Below are 9148 nucleotides of genomic sequence, written 5' to 3'. Positions count from 1 at the left end.
CATTAGTTGTTTTCTAATTTTTTTTTTTGCCTTCATCTGCGTCTTCCACAGGCGCGTGTCTTATTCCTCTTTCAATTACTTCCTGTAAAGGTCACTTTCCTCGTCTGTTTTTACTTCCTGGCTTTGTTCTCGATGCCCTAGCCTCATTAGTTCCACCTGTGATCAATTAGTCCTCCTTCTTCACAAATACAAGGGCTTTAATAATCGGGCCCTATCTTATCTTAAAGACCTCACAGTACCATGTAACCCCATTAGAGCACTTCGCTCTCAGACTGCTGGCTTCCTTGTGGTTCCTAGAGTATTTAAAAGAGGAAAGGGAGGCCTTCAGCTTTGAGGCCCGTCTTTTGTGGAACCAGCTCCCGGACATCACATTTCAATACAGTATAGCTTCAGGCTTTTGAAAAGGTGTGTTACAAAAATAAAATTCAACCTCCAACTTTTGTCATTTGTTGACATACAGCAGGAAGCACACCAACACCAACACCCTGACAGCAACTAGCTTCTTTTTATAACTGAGCCTTAGAGAGCATGAAAACTAAATACCTACATAAACGCTCACCAAAGAAAATAGAATACACAGAATAAATATTTACAAATTCTTATAAATAATTCAGAAACACTTAAGCTAAAAACAGCCCTACTCATTTCAGTGTGTACTACTTTCACTTGATTCAGTGGTTCAGATGTTAAGCAGGTAACTGAACTCCTCTTACGTTTTTGCCTCACACAATACTAAAGAGACAAACAGAAACATATTAATACACATTTTCTGTATAATCTGAGTTTATAACATGAAAAACAACTACAAAACATGAACTTAAAGTTTATTTTCCACACAGTGAGGACAGCCAGGCTGCCCCTCTGCTTATTCAGTCACCTAAAACTGATGCTCCAAAATAACTAAACTCAACAATCCAAAAACAGTAAATGTGTGTGAACATATGATCCCCCTGATCCCTGTGGATCTGCTGTTTTCTATGACAAATACACAAAAATAACACAAGAAAATAGAAGGAAATACTGCCAACTTTCAAGATGTTTAATAGAGCTATCAGATAAAAAGAGAAATTAAAAAGTACAAAGTTTATGAATAAATCTCCAGCAGTAAAGTTGTTAGAATGCATGACTGAATTAAAACCTTGTGACAAATACTGTACCTGGATATATTCAGCTGAGGTCACTTAGAGCCATGCAACACATTTAATATAACACCACAAAGTGGACGATCTTTGCTTAGGCTGCTGCCCCCGCGACCCGGCCTCGGATAAAGCGGAGGAAGATGGATGGATGGATGGATGGACCACAAAGTGAATTCCAGCGAATTATCAATTATCAGACGATAAATGAACATTTTAAAAAAGTCAAGGAGAGATGGGAGAAACACCCTTCAACCATCTGACTAGTGATGGTGTTCCATAATTTGTCCACCAGAACAGCGGTCCCCAACCTTTTTTGCGCCACGGACCGGTTTATGCCCGACAATATTTTCACGAACCGGCCTTTAAGGTGTCGTGGATAAATACAACAAAATAAAACTAGTGCCGGTACCGAAAAAAAGAAAATTTATTCATAACACACGTGAAAAGACCCAGGAAAACCGAGTAAACGATAAAAACGATAACAAAATAACGCTGAAACCCGATTAAAAACCCTGAAAACTATACATTTCACACCTGAGCCTCAACTCTCGCGGCCCAGTACCAAACGACTCACGGACCGGTACCGGTCCGAGGCCCGGGGGTTGGGGACCGCTGCACCAGAGGACATTCTCCGGGTTTGAAACGCCACAAACACAACAACCAGCTGATCCGAGGAGAGCCGCGCAGAACACAAGCAAGTAATCCAATTACTCTTAACCTGGGTTGTATTATGTCCATAAGGACCCATAAATAACTCTACATGAGACATGCTAGGGAAATATGTTTATATTTTCTGTGTTTGAAAGAAAAAAATATCCGCTGATATATCCGATTTTTAAAATGTTATCGGCTGATACCAATATTTGATCAGTTTATTATTATCGATATTGGTATCAATATAAGCCAGGCTCTAATTGTATTTTTCAAAACAAGGCAATGTAACCTTTCCATGCTTTTTCCACAGAGCCATTGCTCAAGTTTCTGTTCACTTGTCCACAGGGACTCCTATATGTGGAGATCAGTGACTTTTTTATTCTCCAAGATGAGCTGCAGGGGCGTCCCTGCTGTGGCGTGTGGTGATTTTTCACCTGACACTCCATCTAAACACTCTGAAGTTGATCTTGCAGCAGGAACATGGTGTGAGTTTTCTCAGGCTGCCGCTGCTCCTGCTGATGGAGAGCTCTGTAAGATGACCCAGGAACCAGCTGGAGCTGCAAATAGATGAGGTGTGTATGTGTGTGTGTGTGTGTGTGGATGGGGGTGTGAGTGTGTGTTGATCCATGACTTCATAATTACCAGTGGTTCTCGGGGGAACATCAGTGTGCTGCTGGTGACCTAAGCAGTGACCTCATCAGTGACATCACGGCCGAACGGGCTCCGCTTCTGCATAGAGGCAAAAAAAAAAGGAAATAATGATTGAGTACATGCGGGAGTGTGTGAGCGTGTGTGTTCACAGCTCCTGTGTGTGGGCTTACTTTTATATATATGTAGGCGTGCGTACGCATATTTAAACTCCTTGGGTCATGTGCTTAGATCCGTCAGTGTGCTTGTAATGTTCAAAAAAGGGTGTGCATGGTTGTCTGTCAGGCTTTGTTCACACAGCAGCAGTTTAGAACATCTCGGGGTGGGGGCGACAGGGGCACACTTTAAACAAAACAGAGGAAAGTTTAATTTGTAGCTACTTTAAAACTGTTTTTAACGGCAGCTGGCCTATAACCATGGAAAGATTACGAGACAGTGGGCCCATGGAGAGGGACACATACTAGGCTCTCCATCAATCCTGCACAAGAGCAAGAACATCGGACTGAAAGTGACCAACGACAACAAACCTCAGGTCTCCCTGCAGTTACTGCGTGGAGGTTGTGCAAAGTTAGAGCTGCAGTAACCACATTAAGACCAATTCTCACACTATACAAAAAGCTGAACTATGTTAATAACTGCTTTGAGGCCCTTAATAATATGTGCCTTCTATCCTGGTTACGATCCTCTACTTTGCTTGTGTGATAGATATGCAAACAAAAAAGAAATCAAAGAGTAGACAAATACTTTTTCACTGTAGTGGACTCAGTTACACACAAATTTGTGTGTGATATGTTAAATAAAGATTGACCGGAGTAGAAACCAAACACAGTTTTTTATTAAGGGGGGGGAAAAGCTATCCAAACCTACCTGGCCCTACGTGAAAAAGTAATTGCCGCTTAAAGCTAATAACTGGTTGTGCCACCCTTGGCAACAAGAACTGCAATCAAGCATTCGTAATAACTGGCAACGAGTCTTTCACATCGCTGCGGAGGAATTTTGGCCAACTCTTATTGGCAGAATTGTTTTAATTAAGTCACAGCGGAGGCTTTTTGGAGCATGAAGGTCACGCCAAGCATCCCAATCTGATTTAGTCTTGACTTTGACTAGGCCACTCTTTTAGTTTTTTTCAGCCATTCAAAGTTGGACTTGGTTTGTGTTTCGAATCATCATCCTGCTGCACAACTCCAACTGTGCTCGGGCTTCAGGGCACAAACTGATGGCTGGACATTCTCCTACAGGATTTTGTGGTAGAGATTAGAATTTGTGGTTCCATCAGAAGCGGTGAGTCATCCAGGTCCAACAAAGTGCTCCAGACCATCACACCAACACCATGTTTGACTCTGTTATTTTTGTGAAAATGTTGTGTTAGTTTTACGGGACTCAAAACTTCCAAAAAGTTCAAGTTTGGTCTCTCCACCAAATCTTTTTCCAAAAGTCTTGGGGATCATCAAGATGATTCTTGGCAAATATCAGCCGATCCTTTATGGGGGTTTTTGGTCAGCTGTGGTTTTCTCCTCATATCTCTCATGGATTACCATTTTTGCCCCGTCTCATTCTTATTGTTGAATCCCGAACATTGACCTTAACTGAGACAAGTTAGGCCTGGAGTTCTTTAGACATGGTTCTGGGTTCTTCTGAGACCTCCTTGATGAGTTATCAGTGGTCTTTTGGAGTAATTTTGGTCACCAGCCACTCCTGGGAAGGTTCTTCACTGTTGCAATTTTTTTCTTTATCTTTCTTTATTTACAGATAATGTCTCTCGGTTAGCTGGAGTCCCACTGCCTTACTATACAGGAAGTCTTTTTCTTTAGATCGATGTGTTGCTATTTTAAAGATGTTTTAGCCACCTTCACTTTGTCAGACAAGATGATTGGTTACTGCCAGACCTAGTGAATCAATCAGGCCTAGTAAACTTGAACTCATTTCTAAAACACGTTAATAATCAAAGTTAACCCAAGTTTACTCAGATTGGCTTTGTCTTATATCAACATGTCATTAGTTTTTGCATTAACAAATCTAGAAGATATGGTAGAGCTGTAAATGACACATTTTGTATTTGAAGTTATAAAGAATCAGACCGTCCTGTTCTCTTATGTTTAAATTGCGTTCAACAATTCAACAGTTGCCCCTACAGTGAATGTTTCAGCAATTGAGTGTCTCAGTGTCCGCATTTGAACAGATTGTAGAATTCACAGAGTAAAGAAGCATAGCTGCTGCCAGCCTGCGATACACCTGAGGGGACAAGCTCAGCCCAGCGGGGAAATGTCATGCCTCTGATGTGTCCCCGTGCTCCCGTCGACCCCTCAGATCGTCATGATGCCCGACCGGTCCTAGTAGCCCTTTGAATCTCTCGTGGAACTGCCGAAGGGATCATATGGTCGAGGTCAGAGGTCGGGAGTCAGAGCTCCAGCGGTGAGGGGCTGATTAAACCATCCCTCTCTCTAATCCTGACCTCTCAGCTGGACATCAAGAGAAGTCTGAAAAATGAAGTGGGAGTTACTCACTGATGTAAGAGAACTGTTATTTGATTTCTGCTTGTTTCACTTTGTTCTAGCATAAGGCAGAAATTAAACACAAAATCCAGACTCCAGACAGAACATTAAAGACACACTGGAACTCCTTTATTACCTTGTATATAGAAATATACCACTGGACAAGTCTTCCAAGCAAACTTCAGGCAACTGCACCAATCTGCTAGCAACCAAAACAACTGCACAGAGGTTTTCAGTGCAGCAATTATAGAACTTTGCAATGTATAGAACCAGTTTCAGTGTCGATCAGCGTCTAGGCCAGAGTGAATTACACAGCTACTGCCAACAACCTCCAGCAACCAATGATCTGTCACCGAAGACAGTGCAGTGTAATACTGCAGATTTAAATACATTGCCAGTATAGAGTCCCAATACCAATACAAGTAGAGATACTGAGGGAACAGTGTGTCATGACTTATGAGATAGTTTATTATTATTTTGCAAATTCTGAAAAACAGTTAAGGACCAGAATATCTCTGTGATTTTTACATTAATTAGTTAATACAAAACAAACAAACAAACAAAAAACACCTTTCAGCTTTTTGTATATTCTGATTTTGGGTTTTGGGGAGACCTGGAATGGAAATGTGCCCTAAAAGCACTTTTGGTCAGCTTCTGTTGTTTAAGTGTGCTTTAGGCTATAAAATAGACATGACAGTCACTAAAAAAGGATTCAGACTTTTTTCATAGTGCATCTTTGAGGTATATTTTTTAATTTCCAAAAAACATATTTATTTTCCACAACTAAGTGGGCTCCGTACTGAACTTTGAGAATAGCAGCAAAGCATCGAACCCATCGTGCTATACTAGGCAAACATCCCAGTCTAGCACAAAGAAATGAGTCTGTAGATACATTGTTACAGGATAATGGTTCCTACAGGAAACGACTTTTTGTGAGTAACCAGGTCTTAATTTCTGGAAAAGTGTCAGTTCCCTGCAGTGAAAATTTCCATCACATCAAGATGGCAAATAATGAACTTTCCCCTTGAAATGGTTTGTTCTTATTACATTTCTCAGACCTTGACATTTCTTGCTCTGCATTTGTAAATGTGATGAATTGTGTTGGTTTTGGTTGTTCATTGGCTATTTTGCAAGCCGTAAACAATGACAAAACATCTTTCACCGCTCTTTTTCTTCCTGTTTCTCGTCAGATTTGCACCCCGCATCCCCGCTGAATGTAATTTCTGACATTTGTTTACTTGGTTGACACACTATACTACACTCACGCCGCTAAACTTGCCTTTTTCACATCGTTCTGTTGTTATCTGCTCTTTTCTGTTTTCACTGCTTTGTTTTCTTCCTGCTTCCAGCTTCCCATACCTCATTTCTTCTTGTCTTGGCACTTTGCCCTTTGCTCTTTTCTCCCCAGCCTCTGTCTGTACGTACTCTCATGGGTTCATATACTGTACACTGTAGTTTAGAGGCAGCAGGCTCTTGTTGGTCATTAATACACGAGTTAAATGGTCTGTGACTCTTCCTGGCCTGGTGAGTAGGTAGAGATGTATGGATATAGTCGGTGGGTTCTTGACTTCCCCAGCAACAGCAGGACTGCAGCCTCATACGTCAGACAGCCATAGCCTTGTTTGCAGAATGTGAAAGGAAGAAGGCATGAATGGATATGGGTGGAGAGGAAGAGAAGCGTGGTGACATGTATGTTGGGAAAAGTGTCTGGAGGGCAACTCGAGTGAATGTGGTCTATTTAGCTCAGCTGCTGCTCGCTCCTTCTCGGTGCATCGCTGGTTCAAGCCCAGGTTTGACTGCTGCCCTCGGAGACACTGTGGTTTCAGAGATTTACACTTAGCATAATTATGGACTCCAAAGACGATGTATTTACACCAGTCTTGCATCTGAAGGAACCGTGGTCGGCTTTGGCAGCGGGGACCGTGGCAATTACTGGTGTTTCCCGATGAAAAATTTGCTTCCACCTTCAGCAAACTTCAACAAACTTCTGAGACAACAAATCAACTGACCATTCCGCTTCCATTTTCCAGGCCACCTAGGAGGAGAAGCAACCTCCCCCACTCCCAACTCCCGTGACAAAACAAAAACTACTTGTTTGCTGCGCTCGCGCAACGTTTTTTGGGTTCCACCGCAAGCCGCTGACGCTCAAGGTTGGCGTGTCACCCTGGGGTGCCGTGGAAAAAACTCGAGGAAGAGAGCACCCGTCGTTGGTCCTCGTCATTCCTGATCGAAATAGCATTCTGCATCAAAAACCAAATTAAATATAAACTCAAGTAGTGGCGGCACCACCCACGGTACGCACACACACCGACCTCCTTCAGTAAACAGACGAGGCTTTTAGCCGGGGCCCCGGTGGTCCGACTTGTGGTCCCACCTTGCAGCAGAGCCATGCTGGCATCCATTTGAAATCCAAACCTGTCTGAGGAGAGGGATGCTACACCCTTTTCAGCCCTGGCTGCGGACCAAGGACCATAAATGACGGTCCGAACCTGAGATTGTTACAAATGCTGGGTAGGAAGAAGCATCTCAAGTGGGGTGGTGGTAAAGGGATAAAAGTCTTTGCAGCAAAAAAGAGCAGAATAGTGTTAGAAAAGAACCGTAAATCTTAAATTAGAAATTGTATGCATTTTAAGGTGGTTAAAAAAAATCATCATCAGAGAAGAGTCAGATTCAACAGAGAAGCCTCGCTGGTCAGCTCGCTTGGCCTATGAAAGAAGCCATTCAAGGCCATGGGTGGCGACAGGTCTGGCACACGGCTCGTGAAAAAACGAAGACGGCGCTTGATTTGGAGACCGCAGAGCACAAACAGGGAAGCCAAAAAAGTTTTTCAGCAAACATTTTTTTTTCTGGAACCCCCTACTCGTTTTTGTGGTGGGATGTGGAATGGCTGAGTCAGCATCTTTTTTTTCTCTGCTCTACATTTATGGAATTTTCTTATCTTCTCCCCAAAATGTAAACTGGAATTTTGCACAAATTCAGCATGGCGCAACCCCCCCGTAACCTTTTATCTGTATACAATCAGGTCTCTATTTGCTTCCCGCACACACATTATTTTCCCATGCCTTGAGAGCATCTGTCACTCAGAATCCAAAAAGTAGCTCCGATATATGTGCTGGGCTTTGTGTCAGAAAGTGTGCGCACATGAACATGGCCGTGCATGCATGTGTGAGCGCAGCCACCCGTGCATTTTTATCAGGCGGACACCTGTGACAGACAAAGATGGCCTTATATCCCAGCTGCGGGATGGCACTGTGCTTCAACAGAGTCCCAGCTGCACAGCATTCACTCCGCTCTTGTATTCACGCTTTTTGCCCATAAGGCAAGATGAATGGTTGTCGTGACGACACAAGATTGCCCCCTACACTTGCAGAATATGTTTGGTAGGGCGCTGCAGAGCGTAGCAGTCATTCACAATATTTGACAAGAAAATTGTCAAAAATTATTATTAAATGTAATCTGCAAAGACAACTTTATGCATTTTCTCTTCATCTGTTCTCATTTTATTTCTTTTGTGGCTTTGCTCCGTTCTTTCTGTTTTCTCTTCCAGCTCTCTTTATCGCCCTTATCTCACGATTGATACGAGTCAAGGAAAAAACAAAGGAGCTGTCAGAGCAAGCGTCAAGCCAGAACCCCCACCCGTCTCCATCACTAACCTCCACACAACAAGCTCTTTATAGTCGCCGTGGCTGATAGTCAGACAGCTGTGTGTTCGCTGTGTAGGGTGTGTGTGTGAGTGCTTATAGGCTGGGGGGGGGGGGGGGGGGGGGGGGGGGGCTTCAGTAGAACTTAGAAGTGACAAGTTTTCAGATTGTGCGTGATCTGGCAGGAATTGTGTGAATTTGCGTGTTTCTGCTGTTAGATAGTCTTGTTAGACTAAGACACGGGGCAGATTAATGTGGTTTGTGTTAGTCCTAAAAATAAAAAGGCATCATTATTTTTTGTTCTATTTTAAACAGAAGACTTTTCAAAGGTAAAAAAAATAATAATAGAGGGTTATGAGTACATTCAGTGTAGCTCCCCAAAATGCAAATGTGGCATTTACAGCAGCGGTCTCCAACCTTTTTTGCGCCACGGACCGGTTTATGCCCGACAATATTTTCACGGACCGGCCTTTAAGGTGTCGCGGATAAATACAACAAAATAAAACTAGTACTGGTACAGAAAAAAAGAAGATTTATTCATAACACACGTGGAAAGACCAAGGAAAACCGAGTT

Source organism: Neolamprologus brichardi, chromosome 8 (genome assembly GCF_056152115.1).
Source record: "Neolamprologus brichardi isolate AB-2024 chromosome 8, ASM5615211v1, whole genome shotgun sequence".
Taxonomy (NCBI): domain Eukaryota; kingdom Metazoa; phylum Chordata; class Actinopteri; order Cichliformes; family Cichlidae; genus Neolamprologus; species Neolamprologus brichardi.
Note: the sequence above shows the minus strand (reverse complement) of the source record.